The sequence below is a fragment of the Rana temporaria genome, chromosome 11 (genome assembly GCF_905171775.1).
Source record: "Rana temporaria chromosome 11, aRanTem1.1, whole genome shotgun sequence".
Taxonomy (NCBI): Eukaryota; Metazoa; Chordata; class Amphibia; order Anura; family Ranidae; genus Rana; species Rana temporaria.
In genome coordinates, this window is record NC_053499.1 from 144,699,399 (window position 1) to 144,722,632 (window position 23,234).

The following is a 23,234-nucleotide window of genomic DNA, read 5'->3' on the forward strand; positions in this document are numbered from 1 at the left end:
ATTACACAACAAGCCGGCCCAGCTCTCTATCTCCCCCCCCCCTCACCCCCCTCACACACACACTGACATCACCGCTAATGAGACTTACTGTGTCACCGATGGATGTAGGATGAAAAATCTGTCGAAGTAGTCTACAATTAGTCCTCTGTGGGGCGCTGTACCGGTCCTGCGAGCAGAGCCTCCGCGATTTCACTTCACACCATAGGAGTCTATGGAGCAAAATGGCGCCGATCCGCCGCCGCGTACCGGTATGAGTCATCCGAGCCCCGCCCCTTCCGCGAGTCCTTTCCCCCGCGCGTCCGTGCAGTGGACGCGAGGCTCCAATGCACAGTACAGAGCTGATAGATACCTGGAGAGAGAATTCAGATTCCTCCTCCCTCCAGCCTGAAGGTGGCAATAGAGAGCGCCGCTGTGCAGGGAATTAAGTCTGCCGTTCTGCCTCAGTCTCTCTCACATGACCGGAGGGAGGAAGAAAATGTTTCATCCACAGTGTGTCTGTAAGTACAAGGGGGGGGGGGAGACAACTTACCTCACACCTTCCCTCTCTACTCCTCACACAACCCCCTCTCTTACTTACACCCCCCAGAAGACACCCCCCTCTCTTCTTATGACCCCCCCAGACACCCCTCTCTCTTCCTCACCCCCCCCCTCTCTTCTTTTGACAGCCCAGACACCCCCCTCTCCCTTGCACTGATTTTTACAGGGCACAGTGGTGACAATTGATGGCACGTGTTTGATCGCATGGCACAGTGGCTGTGTTTGATGGCATGGCACAGTGGCTGCGTTTGCCATGGCACAGTGGTGACAATTGATGGCACAGTGGCGACAATTCATGGCACAGTGGCTGCGTTTGATGGCACAGTGGCTGCGTTTGGCATGGCACAGTGGTTTCGTTTGATGGCATGGCACAGTGGTGACAATTGATGGCACAGTGGCTGCATTTGATGGCATGGCACAGTGGCTGCGTTTGATGGCATGGTACAGTGGTGACAATTGATGGCACAGTGGCTGCGTTTGATGGCATGGCACAGTGGAGACAATTGATGGGCACAGTGGCGAGAATTGATGGCACAGTGGCTGCGTTTAATGGCATGGCACAGTGATTGCGTTTGATGGCATGGCACAGTGGCTGCATTTGCCATGGCACAGTGGCGAGAATTGATGGCACAGTGGCTGCGTTTGATGGCATGGCACAGTGGTGACAATTGATGGGCACAGTGGCGATAAATGATGGGCACAGTGGCTGCATTTGATGGCACAGTGACTGCATTTGATGGCATGGCACAGTGGTGACAATTGATGGGCACAGTGGCGATAAATGATGGGCACAGTGACTGCATTTGATGGCATGGCACAGCGGTGACAATTGATGGGCACAGTGGCTGCATTTGATGGCACAGTGGCTGCATTTGATGGCATGGCACAGGACATGTGTGGTCACCTTGGCATTCTGTAAGCACAATATTCATGTATCATACAACATGCTTGGTGGATCATGTCACAGCACAACTCCTTGGGGCAAAGTTAGTGTCACAACGAAGGGTTCTGTCACGCGGGCGGACCGTATGTCCGCTTTCTCACCCATGCGTTTCCGGATGAAAAAGGGACATACATTGGTGCCTATGAGATTGCGGGCGCTGACACCCGATCTCACCCGGGTCCGCAACCCTCAGATTCTGCAGACAGAGGAGAATCCTATTCCTCCTTCCGTCTGCGGATCGGGATCGGGTGAACACGGACTGACGGTCAGTGTTCATCCCATCCCCCCCCCCCATAGGGGAGAGCGGAGATCTGACAGGGCGGTCCCTGAACAGTGTGCGGGGATCGCCCTGTCACCCGCCGGCTCAGCGGGGATCAGCGGAGGATCACGGGGCGAATCATCACGGATCAGTCCCGTGTGAAAGGGGCCCGTCTCTAGTAGATGCTCTGCTGTACAGCCTCTGCATAGTGATTAGTGACGGCTCATCGCTTTCCTCCTGCAGCACTTCTACGGGGATCACTTTCAGTGGTCTGTGGGCTCCTCGTGATGAGCGTCATCCTGGGGGAGGGGTTAAACACCTGCGATTTTTCCAGGTCGGGGAGATTTGTACATTTTTGCACAATGCCTTTAATTGCCACATTAAACTTTTCTCTTGTTAACCACTTCAGCCCCGGACCATTTTGCTGGTCAATGACCGGGCCACTTTTTGCGATTCGGCACTGCGGCGCTTTAACTGACAATTGCGCGGTCGTGCGACGTGGCTCCCAAACAAAATTGGCGTTCTTTTTTCCCCACAAATAGAGATTTCTTTTGGTGGTATTTGATCACCTCTGCGGTTTTTATTTTTTTGAGCTATAAAAAAAAATTCTATATTTTTTACTTTTTGCTATCATAAATATCCCCCAAAAATATATAAACTAACATATTTTTCCCTCAGTTTAGGCCGAAACGTATTCTTCTACCTATTTTTGGTAAAAAAATATCGCAATAAGAGTTTATCGGTTGGTTTGCGCAAAATTTATAGCGTTTACAAAATAGGGGATAGTTTTATTGTATTTTTATTAATATTTTTACTACTAATGGCGGCAATCAACAATTTTTTTCGTGACTGCGACATTATGGCGGACACTTCGGACAATTTTGAAAATTTTTTGGGACCATTGTCATTTTCACAGCAAAAAATGCATTAAAAATGCACTGATTACTGTGAAAATGACAATTGCAGTTTGGGAGTGAACCACTAGGGGGCGCTAAAGGGGTTAAGTGTGACCTCATATGTGTTTCTAACTGTAGGGGGGCGGGGCTGGACGTGTGACGTCAGTGATCGTTTTTCCCTATATCAGGAAACAGATGATCAGTGACATTGCCACAGTGAAGAACGGGGAAGGTTTGTTTACACACACCTCTCCCCGTTCTTCAGCTCCTGTGACCGATCGCGGCACTCCGGCGGTGATTGGGTCCCCCTGGCACGGAGCTTCGGACCGGGTAGCGAGCGCGCCGCCAGCGGCACGCCCGCGACCCCACAGCTGGGCTCTTAAAGAGGACGTCCAGGTGCGTGCTTGTGCCCAGCCGTGCCATTCTGCCGACGTACAGTTGTGTTCAAAATTATTCAACCCCCACTGAAATTGATTGTTTTGGCCAGTTTGACATTGATTTTGATCATCCTGTCATCCTGCTTACAATTAAATCAAAGAGGCACGTGTAGGTCAGATAAATATAACATAACATTTATAATGAAATAACCACAAATGTCTTTTCTGTGCTCACATAATTATCAGTTTTATTCAACCCCCAAGTGACATTCAATCTTAGTACTTAGTACAACATCCTTTTACAGTTATAACAGCTTTTAAACTTGAAGCATAGCTTGACACAAGTGTCTTGCAGCGATCTACGGGTATCTTCGCCCATTCGTCATGGGCAAAAGCCTCCAGCTCAGTCACATTCTTAGGCTTGCGCACTGCAACTGCTTTCTTTAAGTCCCACCAGAGGTTCTCAATCGGATTTAAGTCTGGTGACTGCGATGGCCACTCCAAAATGTTCCAGCCTTTAATCTGCAACCATGCTCTAGTGGACTTGGAGGTATGCTTGGGATCATTGTCCTGTTGAAAGGTCCAACGTCTCCCAAGCCTCAGGTTTGTGACGGACTGCATCACATTGTTATCCACTATCTCCTGGTACTGAAGAGAATTCATGGTACCTTGCACACGCTGAAGCTTCCCTGTACCTGCAGAAGCAAAACAGCCCCAAAGCATGATTGAACCCCCGCCATGCTTCACAGTAGACAAGGTGTTCTTTTCATCATAGGCCTTGTTCTTCCTCCTCCAAACATAGCGTTGATCCATGGGCCCAAACAGTTTCATCAGTCCACAGAACACAATCCCAAAACTTCTGTGGTTTGTCCACATGACTTTTGGCATACTGCAGTCGACTCTTCTTATTCTTTAGAGACAGCAAGGGGGTGCGCCTGGGAGTTCTGGCATGGAGGCCTTCATTACGCAGTGTGCGCCGTATTGTCTGAGCAGAAACTTCAGTACCCACATCTGACAAATATTTTCTCAGTTCCTCAGCAGTCACACGGGGACTTTTCTCCACTCTACGCTTCAGGTAGCGCACAGCAGTTGAAGTCAGCATCTTCTTTCTGCCACGACCAGGTAGCGTTTCAACAGTGCCCTTTGCCTTGAATTTGTGAATGATGCTTCCTATGGTGTCTTTTGGTATGTTTAACATCTTTGCAATCTTCTTATAGCCATTGCCCTTCCTGTGAAGAGTAATCACCTCTTCTCTTGTCTTCCTTGACCATTCCCTTGACCTCACCATGTTTGTAACCACACCAGTAAATGTCTAGAAGGAGCTGAGTATCACAGTCATTTTAAAGCTGCCTAATTAATGCTTATTAGGCTTTATTGCTGCTCCCTGACATCCACAGGTGTTTTCAATACCTGATTGAAATTGAACTTCAATGAACCTCTGTTCCTCAGAGTGGTAGTCTTTAAGGGGTTGAATAATTGTGTAAATGAAGAATTCACAAAATAAATATTTACTACTGTATTACAAAACCGATTGGTGTCATTTTAGTTGCATATGCTTCTTTAAGAAGTCCTTGTAGGATTTCATTCTGAATACAATTACAAATGTACACTAAATTCCCTAAAACCCTTTACAGCATTGGGGGGTTGAATAATTTTGAACACAACTGTATATTGGCGTGAAGGGGTCCTTAAGTGGTTAAAAACCATACAGCAAAAGATGCAATCAACAGCTGACGTGTTCCCCAACCGTAACTACTGATGCTTTCTCATAGCTAAGTAAGCACCAGTAGTTTCGGTGTGAAACGCGTCAGCTGTTGATTGCATCTTTTGCTGTATGGTATTTAACCAATAAAGAGATCGTTGTTGGAGTGCGGCCATCCGGATTGAATTCTTTTCTAGATACTATTTTGCATACTGAAGCAGCGCCATCATTTTGAGGAGGAGAAGATTTTTTGTGACCCAGACACCTGGAGCGGCTTCTTTTCCCTGGGAATTGTATGATGGCGGGGTTCTGCCGTTTGTACGATCCATCGGACAATTGTTGTCGGAATTTCCGACAACAAATGTTGGATGGCAGGCTTTATAATTTTCCGACAACAAATGCGTGATGTCGGATTATCCGCTCGTGTGTACAGAAAGAAATCCATAGTACAAACACGCATGCTCAGAAGCAATGCTAGCCATAACACAACATTAGCAGAAGTTGCCCAAAGGGTGGCGCTAAAGAGCAGAAAAACCACGTCGTTTCTGTTTGTTAGCCGACAAAGTTTTGCCGTTTGTAGGCAGAACAAGTTCACGGCCAACGCCCTTCACACAAAATTCCACGGATTTGTCCGATGGAAATCCGATCGTGTGTACGAGGCATAAGTGTCACATCCCCACCCCCAATGTGCCGATCGTTTGTTTTGACCGATGAGTGATTGTTCCTGTTTTTCGGTAAAAGGAACAAACCTTCATCACATCGGCTCCGACATAAGACAGTCACACACTATTATTATTCTCATTATACATTTATATAGCTCTGACGTATACCACAGTGCTGTACAAGGAACTCCGAGACAGCCACACCAGTCTCTGCACCACAGGAGCTTACACTCTAATGTCCCCCCCACAGTCACACACTATTATTATACATTTATATAGCTCTGACATATACCACAGTGCTGTACAGAGAATACTGACCCAGCAACATCAACCTCAGCACCAGAGGAGCTTACACTCTAATGTCCCCCCCACAGTCACACACTATTATTATACATTTATATAGCTCTGACATATACCACAGTGCTGTACAGAGAATACTGACCCAGCAACATCAACCTCAGCACCAGAGGAGCTTACACTCTAATGCCCCTCCCCCTCCACAGTCACACACTATTATTATTATACATTTATATAGCTCTGACATATACCACAGTGCTGTACAAGGAACTCCGAGACAGCCACACCAGTCTCTGCACCAGAGGAGCTTACACTCTAATGCCCCCCCACAGTCACACACTATTATTATTATACATTTATATAGCTCTGACGTATACCACAGTGCTGTACAGAGAATACTGACCCAGCAACATCAACCTCAGCACCAGAGGAGCTTACACTCTAATGTTCCCCCCCAGTCACACACTATTATTATACATTTATATAGCTCTGATATATACCGCAGCGCTGTACAGAGAGTACTGATCCAGTCACATCAACCACTACACCAGAGGAGCTTACACTCTAATGTCCTCCCACAGTCACACACTTTGGCCCGGATTCACGTAGCACTTACGCTGGCGTATCTCGAGATACGCCGCGTAAGTGTCAATGTGCGCCGTCGTATCTGTGCGCCGTGCCCATAGAACTAGATATGCCTGAAATTAGGCTTCACCTGACCGACGTAAGTTTCCTACGCCGTCGTATCGTGGGCGCATATTTACACTGGCCGCAAGGGGCGCTTCCATTGATTTATGAATCGAATATGCAAATGAGGGAGATACGCCGATTCACGAACGTACTTGCGCCCGGCGCATTCATATACGCGGTTTACAAAAGTCGTACGTCAGGCGTAAAGTTAAGCCTCATAAAGCAGGGGTAAGTCATGTTAAGGTATGGACGTTGTTTACGTAGTAGTACGTGAATAGGGCTGGGCGTAGGTTACGTCACGACGTAGGCAGTGATTCGACGTATCTTATGGAGTATTTTAGACGTGATTCTGAGCATGCGCACTGGGATGCGTCCACGGTATGGCGCATGCGCCGTTCGTTCGGCCCATCATTTGCATGGGGTCACGCTTCATTTAAATGGCTCACGCCCACTTCCACCTACTTTGAATTAAGGCGGGCTTACGCCGACGAAATTACGTTACGCCGGCGCAACGTTGGGAGCATTTGCATTGTGAATTCAGGTGCTTTTGCTCTCTGCTTTACGTGGGCGTAGCGCATATGAGATGCGCTACGCCCGCCTAAAAATGCGCCGATCTACCTGAATCCGGCCCATTTATTATACATTTGAATAGCAGTGACATACAGTGCCTTGAAAAAGTATTCATACCCCTTGAAATTCTCCACATTTTCTCATGTTACAACCAAAAACTTAAATGTAATTTATTGGGAAGGAAAATTATAAATGGTTTTCAAAATGTTTTACAAATAAATATGTGAAAAGTGTGGGGGGTACATTTGTATGGCGCCCCCTGGAGTCAATACTTTGTAGAATCGCCTTTCTCTGCAATTCCAGCTGCAAGTCTTTTTGGGGATGTCTCTACCAGCTTTGCCCATCTAGAAAGGGACATTTCTGCCCATTCTTCTTTGTAAAATACGAATGAAAAGAACTCTCCGCTCCGGGTGTAATTCATATGCCCACTGGAACACCCACCTGAGTGCCAACCCCGGCTCGCCTCCGTAGTAAATTGTCAAAATAAGAAACGGCTGCACCTCCCGTGGGCTCCATGTGAAGTTTATTGGAATATGAAAATATCCAAAATGACACCAGCAGTGGGCAATGTAGACGCGTTTCACACAACAGAAATGTGCTCAGTCATTACAAAGACACCTCTAACTGATACGTGTTATATAGAGCCATCCCCTGTACAGGTAATAGGGGAACATCAATAAGAGGAAGGTGACAACCTTGAGCACTGATTCAATCAAAACATACAACTATAAACACACAAAAACAAGTGAAACATTCAAACAAAATGAAAGAATCAATAGAAGAAAACAAACAAATCATAATAAATGAATACATGAAAGATAATAAATATCACATGTTTTCAACAAAAAAAGACATTGGGGTAAACACATAGGGCCAGATCCACATACAAGTAGATCGGCGCAGTGTATCAGAGATACACTACGCCACCGTACCTTATCTGGCGCATTTTCGAATCCTCAGCGAGTTCGCACCGTAAGTTACGGCGGCATAGTGTATTTCTGGCGGCGTATTTCAAATTGGGCGGGTTTCATTGAAGCGCGTCCCCGCGCCAAATGAAATGCGCATGGGTCGTTCCTAAATTTCCCGCCCTGCATTGCGCTAAATGACGTCGCAACAACGTCATTTTTTGAACTTAGACGTGAGTTAGGTCCATCCCTATTCACGGACGACTTATGCCAACAAAAAAAAAAATTCTAATTTCGACGGGGGAACGACGGCCATACTTAACATGGCAATTCTATCTATACACCGAAAAATACCAGCTTTAACTACACGCCGGAAAAAGCCGACTACAGACGACGTTAGAAAATGCGCGGACGTTCGTGGATCGTCGTAAATCGCTAATTTGCATACCCGACGCGGAAAACGCCACCCAGCGGACGCCAAAGTGTTGCATCTTAGATCCAAAGGCGTACAAAGACGTACACCTGTCGGATCTAACCCAGAAGCCGTCGTATCTTGTTTTGAGGATTCAAAACAATGATACGACGCGGGAAATTTGAAAGTACGCCGGCGTACTTCTTCTGTGGTTCTGGCCCTGACAAACTAGAATTAAAACTTCCTAATATATGACTACAGATACACACTAAAGTAGAGCTCCACCAAGGAAAACTTTTTTTTTTTTTAATGCTGAAAAAAAAAAAAAATATATATATATATATATATATATATATATATATATATATATATATATATATATATATATATTATACATACCTGAGTGCCTGTTGCTAGGCAGATCGTCCTAATCTGCCACTTCCTGAACCGCGGTCCGTCTTCTGTTCCTCGGCTGCCTCCTGTGGAATGGGGGAGCGATGTCTTCTGGGATATTGTGTGTGTCCCAGGAGACATCATCCATTCACGGCTCGCACATGCGCAGTAGGGAATCAGGCGGTGAAGCCGCAAGGTTTCATTTCCTGATTCCCTGACCGAGGATGGCGGCGGGGAAGCCAAGACCCAAACGTTTACTCGGCTTCGGCTACCGTCATCGCGGGCACCCTGGACAGGTAAGTCTCCTTAGTAAAAGTCAGCAGCTACAGTGTTAGTAGCTGCTGAATTTTTTTTTTTTCACCGGACCTCCGCTTTAAGCCGTGTACACATGATCGGTTTGACCGATGAAAAAAGACTGTTTTCATCTGAAAAAACAACCGTGTGTGGGCCCCATCAGTCTTTTTTCCATCGGTGTAAAAAAATAGAACGTTTTTAAGTTTTTTCTTATGGATAAAAAAACCGATCGTATGTGTGGAACTTCATCGGAGAAAAATCCATGCATGCTCAGAGTCAAGTCGACGCATGCTCGGAAGCATTGAACTTCATATTTTTCGGCTCGTCGTAGTGTTTTACGTCACCGTGTTTTGGCACGGTCAGAATTTAGTCTGAAGCCCTGTACACACGATCGGTTTGTCTGTTTTCATCGGAAGAAAACGTTTGTGTGTGGGCCCCATCGGTCTTTTTTCCATCTGTGTAAAAAAAATACACATTTTAAATTTTTCCTATGGATAAAAAACCGATAGAAAAAAAACGGTCGTCTGTGTGGAAGTTCATCGGTCAAAAATCCGTGCATGCTCAGAATCAAGTCGACGCATGCTCGGAAGCATTGAACCTAATTTTTCTCAGCACGTCATCGTGTTTTACATCACCACGTTTGGACACGGTCGGATTTTGGACTGATGGTGTGTAGGCAAAACTGATGAAAGTCAGCTTCATCGGATATCCGACAAAAAATCCATCGGATTAGATTCCATCGGCTATCCGATCGTGTATACGGCTTAAATGTTACATGTGGAAGCATATTGTACCATGTGACAACTCTGAGTATATGTAAAGTCGCACAAGGCCAAAAAATATCACAACCACAGGTGGGCTGTAAAATTTGGGGAAAATATATTAAAGTTGCATCAACCTTATAGGGGGGTAAATATAGCAGTTACCTATGTCCCCCCTGGACATGTATGAAACCTTATGTGGCCAAAGGAAAATATATTGTAATCCCATCAATCCTATGAGAGTTGCATACAATGACATATTAAGCCACGTGGCAAACCTGGACATGTATACAATCACACATGGCCAGAAGTATCACGTCCATAGGAGGGCTGCAAAAGTTGGGGAAAATCTACTAAAACCCCCCATAGACCCTTGGATATTTTCATATTCCAATAAACTTTATTTGGAGCTCACGTGAAGTGCAGCCGTTTCTCATTTTGACATTCTTTGCAAAATAGCTCAAGCTCTGTTAGCTCTATTTGTGTGGAAAAAAAGACAATAATTGTCATATGGGTATAGTCAGTGTTGGTTGACTGAGTAATTGTCATTCAAAATGTGAGAGCCCCGAAAGCTGAAAATTGGTCTGGTTAGGAAGGGGGTTTAAGTCAGGGTTTGCCAAATTTGCTTGGAATCTAGGAGCCAGCTAAAAAAGTTAGGAGCCATAAAACGTGCCCTGTCCCGCCAAGCTCGCGCGCAGAAGCGAATGCATACGTGAGTAGCGCCCGCATATGTAAACAGTATTCAAACCACACATGTGAGGTATCGCCGCGATTGGTAGAGCGAGAGCAATAATTCTAGCCCTAGACCTCCTCTGTAACTCAAAACATGCAACCTGTAGAATTTTTTAAACGTCGCCTATGGAGATTTTATAGGGTAAAAGTTTATCGCCATTCCACGAGCGGACCCAATTTTGAAGCGTGACATGTTGGGTATCAATTTACTCGGCGTAACATTATCTTTCACAATATAAAAAAAAAATTGGGCTAACTTTACTGTTGTCTTTTTTTTTTTATTAAAAAAATTGTATTTTTTCCCAAAAAAAGTGCGCTTACAAGAACGCTGTGCAAATACAGTGTTACAGAAAGTATTGCAACAACCGCCATTTTATTCTCTAGGGCAGGGGTCTTCAAACTACGGCCCTCCAGTTGTTCAGGAACTACAATTCCCATCATGCCTAGTCATGTCTGTGAATGTCAGTGTGTTACAATGCCTCATGGGATGTGTAGTTCTACAACAGCTGGAGGGCCATAGTTTGAGGATCCCTGCTCTAGGGTATTAGAATAAAAAATATATATAATGTTTGGGGGTTCTAATTAGGAGGGGAGGAGATGGCAGTGAAAACACAGGGGAAGCTCCATTAGTCTTGTCATGCCAACGGCCACCACAAGATGGTGCCAGATCACAGAAGGAAGCATAGGCCTGCAGAAGGCCGCAAAGCCACGGCCTCAATTACCGGCGGGCGTTGTGTTGGTCTATCACATAAAATCCCAATAAAATATATTTACGTTTTTGGTTGTAACATGACAAAATGTGGAAAATTTCAAGGGGTATGAATACTTTTTCAAGGCACTGTATACTTCAGCACTGTACAGAGTGTACTGACCCAGTCACATCAGTCTCTGCACCAAAGGAGCTTACACTCTAAGGTCCCCCCACAGTCACACACTATTATTATAGTAGACATTTATAACTTGTGTTCATTTATTAAAATAGTTTTTTCAAACTGATCCATTGCTCCACTTATGTGCCTCATTCAAAGTCCCGAAGCCGTTCCCAATTCTAAACTGATTTAGGGATGGAGACACTTGTCTAGGGTGTCGCATTCAAAGTCCCACATTCCTCTGCCCACAATATATTCTAATAGAGATGGAGGCACATAGGTGGTTATCTGATAAATATGTTCTTTATACAACTCTTTGGGCCAGATTCACAGAAGAAATACGCCGGAGTATCTAGTGATACGCCGACGTACTTTCAAATTTGCCGCGTCGTATCTTTAGTTTGAATCCTCAAACCAAGATACGATGGCTTCTGGCTTTGATCAGACGGGCGTACGGCTTTGTACGCCTTCGGATCGTAGGTGTAATACTTCGGCGCCCGCTGGGTGGAGTTTGCGTCGTTTTCCGCGTCGGGTATGCTAATTAGCTGTTTACGGCGATTCACAAAGGTACGCGCGGCCGTCGCATTCTCTTACGTCGTCGCTAGTCGGCTTTTCCCAGCGTATAGTTAAAGCTGCTATTTCTTGGTCTATCTTTAGACTTGCCATGTTAAAGTATGGCCGTCATTCCCGCGTCGAATTTTAATTTTTTTTTTTTTGCGTAAGTCGTCCGTGAATAGGAAAGGACGTAACTCACGTCGACGTTCAAAAAATCACTTTGGTGCGACGTCATTTCGCGCAAAGCACGGCGGGAAATTTCTAAACGGAGCATGCGCAGTCGGTTCGGCGCGGGAACATGCCTAATTTAAATGATCCACGCCCCATTTGAATTAGGCGGGCTTGCGCCGGAGGGATTTACGCTACGCCGGCGCAAGTTTACAGGCAAGTGCTTTGTGAATCAAGAACTTGCCCGTAAAACTTGCGGCGGTGTAACGTAAATGCAATACGTTACGCGCGGAGGGGATATAACTCTCGTCGGTATGGGTGACGGTTGCCGCTCTAGACGTGGGTTTCCCCTCTTTCCTGTCACGCTAGTGTGGCGTTGGGGTCGTCTCCCTGGGGTGACACGGAGTCCCTCATGGCTCCCCGCTTGGTCTGAGCATTCCCGCTGTTCGCTGTTTGCTGACGCCTGGTTCCCCACTACATCTCACTATTCCTACTCTGACACCCATCAGGTAATTCCTTTATTTAACTTCAATTTAATTTATTCTAATTTTAGTTTATCACTTATTCTCAAACACTTTTATTACACTTAGATGCCCCACACATACTATGATGCCTTCATTTTTGCACCACAATAAACATTATTCATACTCCCAGTATTATGTAACTACAATAGAACATCACATTTATCTCACTTTACACTTTCATGCTCATCACTTTGAGCTTATGCAACTGCACACCTTTCATCTTCCCTACATTTTCTTTCCCAGATATTCCCAAGGCGATTTCCCAGCATCACCTGCAGTGCCAGTGGGGGTGTTACCATCACGTTGGAGGTTCCATGTCTGGGTCCGGTTCCCCACGGGGCTTTTCGTCCCCTCAGCTCCCGGGCGGGATGCAGGGTAAGTTCCGCCGTTTTAGCGTCACCAGCACCTTGATGCTTTAATGTGTAAGTAGGAGGCAGGATTATCTCCTTCCTCCATCTTTTTATTGCTTTTTTTCCCTTATAATTTTTTCCTTTTTTTCATTTTTACCCCAATTGGTAAGTTTTAAAAGTGGTTGATTGGCCCTTATACGTACATAATATTTCTTTCAGATTATACGCATCGCTCCTGATGAGACGATATAGTCGCCAAAACGCGTCGAGCTAACGTCATCCTAGATCAGTGGTTCTCAACCGTTCTAGTGCCGTGACCCTTTGATAAAATTTCCCAAGTTGTGGGGACCCCTAACAGTAAAAATTTTCGTAGAGTGGGTTGTCAGCACCTAAGGCAAAACAAGTAATTTGCGCCCCTAACCCTTACATTTGTCTAGTATTAAAACCCATTATGGTACATTTTAGTATGTACCACTCTTTGTTCTCCTTTCCTTACCCTTTTATCTCTCTATCCTAATTTCTTCTTCTTTTTTCCCCCCATCCCTCAATCTAGCCGTCTTTCTTGCTCTTTCTCTCCCTTTTTATTTGTTGTTCCCCCTCTTTTCCTTTCTTTTCCACGTAATCTCTATTTTTATTCCTTCCCTTACTCCTTGGGGGTAGAGAGTTGGGATGAGTGGCAGTGGGGGTTGGAGAGTTGGGATAAGTGGCAGTGGTGGTGGGAGAGATCTGATCAGCCAACATAGGTGCTCTTGATCAAGGTTATCTGCTGATCTGAGAACTGTAGTGGGGACTTTTAATGGGAACTATAATCACTATGTCTCCCACTTCACATTTCTCACCAGTCAGCTGACCTAAAGTCTCTGACCCCCCCCCCAGCCATGTTGTGAACTGAATGGGTGGCTGTGGGCTCCAGGGACAGCCCTGCTGGGTGGCTTCAAAAAAGGTGCGGGCTTCAGGAACAGCCCAGGGTTTGGTGACCCCTGGCAGATCATCATTTGACCCCCGAGGGGGTCCCGACCCCCAGGTTGAGAACCACTGTCCTAGATGCTATACGTTATCATATATGATGAGATCTAGCTAAAATGTTTTGTATTTGATATTGATATATTTTGATATATTTGATATATTTTATATTATGTCTTTATATGGAGCCTGCTGGCCAAGATATTTTGTATAACTTGTGTTCATTTATTAAAATTGTTTTTTCAAACGGATCCATTGCTCCACTTATGTGCCTCATTCAAAGTCCCGAACCCGTTCCCAATTCTAAACTGATTTAGGGATGGAGACACTTGTCTAGGGTGTCTCATTCAAAGTCCCACAATATAGACATTTATATAGCTCAGTTTTTTTTCCCCTCTCAGCGCTGCCTTTCATTCCCCTGTAGCGCCGGCGTTCTGTTTATTTGGCGATCAGATAACTGCGTTTAATGATTACTCGGCTGCATGCGGCGCACATGAGGCTCTCAAGCTTTTCTGCTCCGAGCTGTAAAAATAAAAACGCATGATGGGACAAAGTTAATTATTGTGAGTGGAGCTGATATTCTGTGTTATACATTAAAGGATCTCACCTTTGTTATGACGGCAATTTTAAAGAGAACCGGTCATTCTCAGACAGAAATCAGTGATCAGTATTGCGCAGGCTGACAGATTTCGATTCTCTTTTTCAGGTTGGCATTTTAGGTTGGCTATAAAAGCCGAGATCTCACCCTCAGTTAGGCACCTGATACAGTGTTCAGGAAAGGTTCAGACCGAGAAGGTGGGAATTAAGTGTTAACCCATTGGGGGTTGATTTACTAAAGAAAAATAGACTGTGCATTCTGCAATAAGGTGACGCTTTGATGAGTTCCATCATCCAATCATGTGCAAGCAAAAATGCATTTGGATTTAAATCAACTTGATTTAAGTCATAATTTTTAAAGAGCAACTGTCCTCTCTGTCCTGCAGCAGCTCCTCCTCTGACCCGCTGTTGGCTCCTCCTCTGACCCGCTGTTGGCTCCTCCTCTGACCCACTGTTAGTTCCTCCTCTGACCCGCTGTTGGCTCCTCCTCTGACCCACTGTTAGTTCCTCCTCTGACCCGCTGTTAGCTCCTCCTCTGACCCGCTGTTAGCTCCTCCTCTGACCCGCTGTTGGCTCCTCCTCTGACCCGCTGTTAGTTCCTCCTCTGACCCGCTGTTGGCTCCTCCTCTGACCCGCTGTTAGCTCCTCCTCTGACCCACTGTTAGTTCCTCCTCTGACGAGCTTTTGGCTCCTCCTCTGACCCACTGTTAGTTCCTCCTCTGACCCGCTGTTAGCTCCTCCTCTGACCCGCTGTTAGCTCCTCCTCTGACCCGCTGTTAGCTCCTCCTCTGACCCGCTGTTAGCTCCTCCTCTGACCCGCTGTTGGCTCCTCCTCTGACCCGCTGTTGAGTCCTCTTCTGCCCCACTGTTGACTCACCGACAGACTCATTCACTTTAATGGGGACGGCTGGTGATGTGGCAGTGACACATCAAGGTGAGGGACGTGGCGGCAGCAGGTGAGTGGATGCCCGCTAACAGGTGCTATTATGATGGATAAAAATGACAGGTGCTCTTTAAATGTAAGGACTTATTCTTGCTGGTAGTTAGAATCTTTAATATTTGCAAACAAAATGAAGGTTTCCTATTTAGAATAATAAGCTGTCAGGTTAGTTAAACTGTGATATCAGAACCGATTCAATCATACAGTTTGTAGTGTACATAGATTTGCAAAACAATGGGATACATGAATATTCCTGAACTTTGTTTTATCTCATGGTTACTGTGAATGCATCAATGCAGTGCATGTTATCTCAGCTTACAGAGCTTGGATTCATTAAATTAGTTTACCATCAATGTAAATATTGCAGAATATACAGCTACATAACTAAGCTCCATTTCATGCTGAATAAACTAAATTATTAATTTATCTTAAATAGAAAACTATCTTTAGATTTTTACTCCAAAAGCATTTTATTAAAATAGATTTGAAAAAAATCGATTCAAATCCAAAAAATCTAATTTAACCACTTAAGCCCCGGACCAATATGCTGCTAAATGACCCAAGGGGTTTTTACAATTCGGCACTGCGTCGCTTTAACAGAGCTTTCTTTTGGTGGTATTTGATCACCTCTGCGGTTTTTATTTTTTGCGCTATAAACAAAAATAGAGCGACAATTTTGAAAAAAAATGCAATATTTTTTACTTTTTGCTATAATAAATATCCCCCAAAAACATATATAAAACATTTTTTTTCCTCAGTTTAGGCCGATACGTATTCTTCTACCTGTTTTTGGTAAAAAAATTGCAATAAGCGTTTATCGATTGCTTTGCGCAAAATTTATAGCGTTTACAAAATAGGGGATAGTTTTATTGCATTTTATTTTTTTACTACTAATGGCGGCGATCAGCGATTTTTTTTCGTGACTGTGACATTATGGCGGACACTTCGGACAATTTTGACACATTTTTGGGACCATTGTCATTTTCACAGCAAAAAATGCATTTAAATTGCATGGTTTATTGTGAAAATGACAGTTGCAGTTTGGGAGTTAACCACAGGGGGCGCTGTAGGAGTTAGGGTTCACCTAGTGTGTGTTTACAACTGTAGGGGGGTGTGGCTGTAGGTCTGACGTCATCGATTGTGTCTCCCTATAAAAGGGATGACACGATCGATGCGCCACCACAGTGAAGCACGGGGAAGCCGTGTTTACATACGGCTCTCCCCGTTCTTCAGCTCCGGGGCGTCCCTCGTCCCGGATCGCTCCTGAAGCCACGGGAACCGCCGCATGTACGGGGGGGGGGGGGGCCCGACAGGACCCCCGACCCACGTCTAGGCAGGGACGTACAGGTACGCCAATGTGCCTGTCCGTGCCATTCTGCCGACGTAAATGTACATGCGGCGGTGCGGAAGTGGTTAAAAAGAAAATCCAATTTTTTGTTTTTTTAACATCATTGATTTATATCCACCCTGGTCTGTGGCCACTTTGGCTCATCGGCTTGTGAGTGAGGGCTCAGAGGTCACTTGAGGTCTGACAGTCGCTGTCCCATCATCTGTTGCACATCACACACTGGGCCGGATTCAGATACCTGAGCGTATCTGAATACGTTACGCTGCTCTAACCTTGGGCGCAAGTTCTTTATTCAGAAAGAACTTGCGCCCTTAGTTACGGCGGCGTAACGTATGTGTTGCGGCGTAAGGCCGCGTAATTCAAATGGGGAAGTAGGGGCGTGTTTTATTTACATTTTGATTTACCCCGCGTATTTGAAGTTTTTTTTTAACGGCGCATGCGCCGTTCGTGAAAACATCCCAGTGCGCATGCTCGAAAATCCGCCGCAAAACGTCATTGGTTTCGACATGAATGTAAATTACGTCCAGCCGTATTCGCGAACGACTTACGCAAACGACGTAAAAAATTCAAAACTCGGCGCGGGAACGACGGCCATACTTAACATTAGATACCCCTCATATAGCAGGGGTAACTAATACGCCGGAAAAAGCCGAACGCAAACAACGTAAAAAAAAAGCGCCGGGCGATCGTTCGTTTTTGAATCGGCGTAAATCCTAATTTGCATATTCCTCGCGTAAAACATACGGAAGCGCCACCTAGCGGCCAGCCTGGAATTGCAGCCTAAGATCCGACGGTGCAAGACACTTACACCTGGCGGATCTTAGGGATATCTATGCGTAACTGATTCTCTGAATCAGGCGCATAGATACGACCGGCGGGACTCAGAGATACGACGGCGTACCAGGAGATACACTGCCGTATCTCTTTCTGAATCCGACCCACTGTCTACTGAACGCACATAGCAGTATCAAACAGGTTGCAACCTTCCCTCATATTATTGGATGCTAATAGGCACACTCAGTAGCTGGGAGGTCAGCACAATAACAGATTTAACAGTGAGAATTCAGATGTCCTTTAATCTCTGGATCAATAAATAAGAGGAAGAAATGTATATCATTATTAAACTATAACAATACACTATACAGGTGAGACTCAGTGTGCAAGTGCTCCCACGCATCATTTGGGGGCTAGCTAATGCATTTCAATGGGCTGCCCTACACACAAGGAACACATAAAAGAAGCCCTTGTAGCCTTTCCAAAAACTTGCCACACTAAACCACATGGTCCACTGTTATCACCATCAGGAAGCGCGCTCTGAGAAATGCCATGCAGCCATCACTGGAGTGCATGTAGACCGGAAGTGACTGCAAACAGGCTGCAGAATATCAGCAGTGCTGAGATGTAGCAAAGGTAAAAATAAATATTTTATTTGGTAAAATGGCAATGGTTTATTATACATAGAGCACACTACATGTCACCTAGTTGGGGGTTGACTTCTCCTGTAAAGAATGCAGGAACCTGAAAGTTTCTGTACAGACTGGAATTCCCCATGCCAGAGTGAGATGTCACCAAGAATGATCTGCCCAGAACCGACACACCAAACCATTCTCAAATTCCATGTATTAATCTTAGTCTGGTTTTTACAGAGATTTATAATTGCAACCTTCTGCAGAATTGTTCTGAGGTCGGCATTTGTTGTAGAGATAAAATATGTGACAGAAGAATGTTCTTACACCTGACATCTATCTGAGGGAATATCACACATTTCTACAAGGTGTTATTACTGCTCAGATCCATTATAATTGGACCCCGAGGTCCCAGCACAGCACAAGGACCTTTCAATGGCTGTACAGCAACAATAGGGACCAATAATCCAACTAGAGTAATATGTTCAATTATAGATGGAGTCTAGTGAGATAAACAACTGCTGGATTCTGATTGGGTACCATGCCATACCAGATGTGAAGACCCAGGAGCTCAGTGGTGGGAAAACCTCACAATGAGCACAGCAGGTGTGCAGAAAGCATTCATGTCACTTATTGAACAATAATTTATTTCACTGTGGCTGTAAGTAAATGAGATTAAAAATAATTCATGTTTGCTGTGATCTCTGGATCTATGAAGGAGGCGTGTTGGATCAGGAGCTTTAGGTGGGCAGCATCAGATGTTGAGTGCAAGATGAGGAGATTTGGATGAGAGGCTTTAGATGAGGAGAGTTGGATGAGAGGCTTTAGATGAGGAGATTTGGATGAGAGGCTTTAGATGAGGAGAGTTGGATGAGAGGCTTTAGATGAGGAGAGTTGGATGAGGAAATGTTGAAGGAGAAAAGTTGAATGAAGTGTATCAGATGAGGACAGTTGGATGAGGAGCATTGAAAGAGGAGTGTTGGATAAGGAGCGTTGGATGAAGGAATTGAGATGATAAAAGTGTTGGATAAGGAGAGTTGAATGAGCAATGTTGAATGGGAAGTATTGGATAGATGAGAAGTGTTGGATGAAGGGCTTCAGATGAAATGTGATGGGCGAGGGGCTTCAGATCAGGGGCATTGGATGAGAAGCATTGGATGAGGGGCTTTTGATGGGGGGTTTCAGATAAGGAGCACTGGATGGAAGGCTTCAGATGAGGAGTGTTGGATGAGTGGCTTCGGGCTTTAGATGAGAAGTGTTGGATGAAGGCCTTCAGGTGGGGAGCACTGGATGAGAAGCGTTGGATGAGGGGGTTTAGATGAGAAGTGTTGGATGAGGAGCTTCAGATAGGGAGCACTGGATGAGAAGCGTTGGATGAGGGGTTTTAGATGAGGAACATTAGATGAGGAGTGTTGGATGAGAAGCTTAAAATGGGGAGCATTGGATGAGGAGTGTTGGACAAGAGGCTTCAGATGGGGAGCATTGGATGAGAAGTCTTGGATGAGGGGCTTCAGTGGAGTAGTGTTGGATGACGGGCTTCAGATGGGGTGCACTGGATGAGAAGCATTGAATGAGGGGCTTGAGATGAGGAGCGTTGCATGAGGGGATTCACATGAGGAATGTTGAATGAGGGGCTTGAGATGAGGAGCATTGGATGAGAAGCACTGGATGAGAGGCATCAGATGAGAAGCGTTGCATGAGGGGCTTCAGATGAGGAATGTTGAATGAGGAGCTTCAGATTGGGAGCATTGGATGAGAAGTGTTAAATGAGGGGCTTCAGATGAAAAACATTGGATGAAGAGTGTTGGACGAGGGGCTTGAGATGACGAACATTGGATGAGGAGTGTTGGACAAGGGGCTATAGATGGGGAGCACTGGATGAGATCTGTTGGATGAGGGGCTTCAGATTAGGAGTGTTGGATGAAAGGCTTCAGATTAGGAGTGTTGGATGAAGAGTGTTGGATGAGGGGCTTCAGATGTAGAACATTGGATAAGAATCGTTGGATGAGGGGCTCAAAAATTAGGAGTGTTGGATGAGGGGCTTCAGATGGGGAGCATTGGATGAGGAGAGTTGGTTGAGGGGTTTCAGATGAGGAGCATTGGATGAGAAGTGTTAAATGAGGGGCTTCAGATGAAGAACATTGGATGAAGAGTGTTGGACGAGGGGCTTGAGATGAAGAACATTGGATGAGGAGAGTTGGTTGAGGGGCTTCAGATGGGGAGTATTGGATGAGGAGAGTTGGTTGAGGGGCTTCAGATGAGGAGCATTGGATGAGGAGAGTTGGTTGAGGGGTTTCAGATGAGGAGCATTGGGTGAGGAGAGTTGGTTGAGGGGCTTCAGATGGGGAGCATTGGATGAGGAGAGTTGGTTGAGGGGCTTCAGATGGGGAGCATTGGATGAGGAGAGTTGGTTGAGGGGCTTCAGATGAGGAGCATTGGATGAGGAGAGTTGGTTGGGGGGCTTCAGATGAGGAGCATTGGATGAGATCTGTTGGATAAGGGGCTTCAGATGAGGAACGAGGAGTGCTGATCTATATGGCACGTACCATCTGATGCAATACACACATTATATGTACCTTCAGTCACCTCTCCCTCAGTACAAACTGTACCGATAACAAAGTCCAGACTGCGGGATTGCAGCAAGATGTCGGTACTCCAGGACATGGTGCACACTGTGTAAAATAAAGTCACTAGCTTATCTGCTCCCCCTTTATTCAGTTTGTGGATTAAATCCGTTACATATTGATAATGAAATGTTATATCTTTCTTTCTATGTGTTTCTATAGATTAGTAAATCTGCCACAGCGCCTGCCATCTCCTCGGTGTGCCCGGAGAGCCATGGAAGGTCAGTTCACTGGAGAGGTACAAATCTGCCACCAATCTCACTAAAGCTGCCCATAATGTGATGGTCAAAATTCCCCCTGCACAAGAAGGGAGAGCAGCAAAGAGCGGTCTTTATCACAGGAAGTCTCTGGATTACTGCACAGATTTGGAAGAAATACAGAAGAGCACCAAGATTCAGGAAGAATACACATGATGAATGGATTTAGACAATATTTGCTAATCGCAATATTAAGCTTTAATTTAAATATAAAGAATCCCCATGGGTTGCCTATAGGGACAGCAATTCTGAGGTTGCCTCCTTCTGCAGGGCGGCCCAAAAATCCTGACTGTCTCTCCGATCCAATGGCGTCAATGCTTACCTTATGCTGACTTTGCTTGCTGCACGTTTGCTCCAGGGTTGTGACTTGGAAAGTAATAAAACCAGAGACAGCCAGGAAACTAGCATTTTCAAATAAGGCTTATAGTAAATTAAGTCTTTACTTTCAGACGGCTGTGACATTTATTTATTTTAAGTCATTCTAACGTTGGATTACAGTAAAACCCTGGATTTCGAGTATAATGTGTTCCAGAAACATGCTTGTAATCCAAAACACTTGTATATCAAAGCGAATTTCCCCATAAGAAATAATGGAAACTCAAATAATTCGTTCCACAGCCATTTATTCATAAGTCCTTCAGTTTATAGTCCAGCTAAAGGACCTTGCCCCTTTTTGTGATTCGGCACTGCGTCGCTTTAACTGACAATTGCGCGGTCGTGCGACGTGGCTCCCAAACAAAATTGGCGTCCTTTTTTCCCCACAAATAGAGCTTTCTTTTGGTGGTATTTGATCACCTCTGCAGTTTTTATTTTTTGCGCTATAAACAAAAATAGAGCGACAATTTTGAAAAAAATGCAATATTTTTAACTTTTTGCTATAATAAATATCCCCCAAAAATATATATAAAAAAAATAGTTTTCCTCAGTTTTGGCCGATACGTATTCTTCTACCTATTTTTGGTAAAAAAAATCTCAATAAGCGTTTATCGGTTGGTTTGCGAAAAATTTATAGCGTTTACAAAATAGGGGATAGTTTTATTGCATTTTTATTCATTTTTTTTTTTACTACCAATGGCGGCGATCAGCTATTTTTTTTGTGACTGCGACATTATGGCGGACACTTCGGACAATTTTGACACATTTTTGGGACCATTGTCATTTTCACAGCAAAAAATGCATTTAAATTGCATTGTTTATAGTGAAAATGACAGTTGCAGTTTGGGAGTTAACCACAGGGGGCGCTGAAGGAGTTATGTTTCACCTAGTGTGTGTTTACAACTGTAGGGGGTGTGGCTGTAGGTGTGACGTCATCGATTGTGTCTCCCTATAAAAGGGATGACACGATCGATGCGCCGCCACAGTGAAGAAGGGGGAAGCCGTGTTTACATACGGCTCTCCCCGTTCTTCAGCTCCGGGGACCGATCGCGGGACTCCAATGGCGATCGGGTCCGCTGGTCCCGGTCACAGAGCTTTGGACCAGGTCGCGGGCGACCCCCCCCCCCCTGATGGCAGGCCTGGTAAAGTAATAAGTTGTGTAACCATAAAATGTCCATCCACAGATGGAATCCAGCAGGAGCTCCAAAGTATAAAAGAGAAGAGAGGCGCCTCTAAGTGTAGCAATATGTTGCTAAATGTTGTACCTTCATTAAATGTAACCGTATTGCTACACTTAGAGGCGCCTCTCTTCTCTTTTATACTCAGTGGTGACATGACACTACTCTTATATCAAGACATCGCTTGTATATCAAGTCAAAATGTATTAAAATGTTTTACTTGTCTTGCAAAACGCTCTCAAACCAAGTTACTCTCAATCCAAGGTTTTACTGTATATAAAACAAGCATGTGATGCTGTCATATAATGAATGAATGAATGAATACATAATAAAGATGTTTGTTATTATAGTATAAAAAGTGTCTAAAAATGTCTAGCTAAAGAAAGCAGCCAAAAGGAATCACTGAGCGCCATCTTGTGGCCAATTACATTTATTACAAGCCAATGCCACATCATTTGTAATAAAAACATCTTTGCCATTCTGAAGCTTCCCTCCAAACACTTTGCATATTATTTTATATATACTTTGAAGTCATTTGGAGTGATGAGACCAAAACTGTATGTATTTGTACACAGGCACAGTTTTCATACTTTTGGCTCTGTGTGTCACCAGAATAAAATAAAAACGAACCAATCCCAATGCAGACTTTC

The 23,234-nt window shown here is 44.8% G+C and overlaps 1 long non-coding RNA gene across 2 annotated transcripts; it reads left to right on the plus strand.

Annotated features, from left to right (window-relative positions):
* Window positions 1-271: 271 nt before the first annotated feature.
* Window positions 272-21,623, plus strand: LOC120917813. 2 transcript variants are annotated; one of them, XR_005744236.1, is made up of 3 exons: window positions 272-497; window positions 12,790-12,921; window positions 13,116-13,184. It is a non-coding gene; the product is annotated as an uncharacterized LOC120917813 (long non-coding RNA). The 2 variants fall into 2 exon arrangements; XR_005744235.1 differs by lacking the exon at window positions 13,116-13,184 and adding an exon at window positions 20,937-21,623 and having other exon boundaries at window positions 275-497.
* The last annotated feature ends 1,611 nt before the right edge of the window (window positions 21,624-23,234 follow it).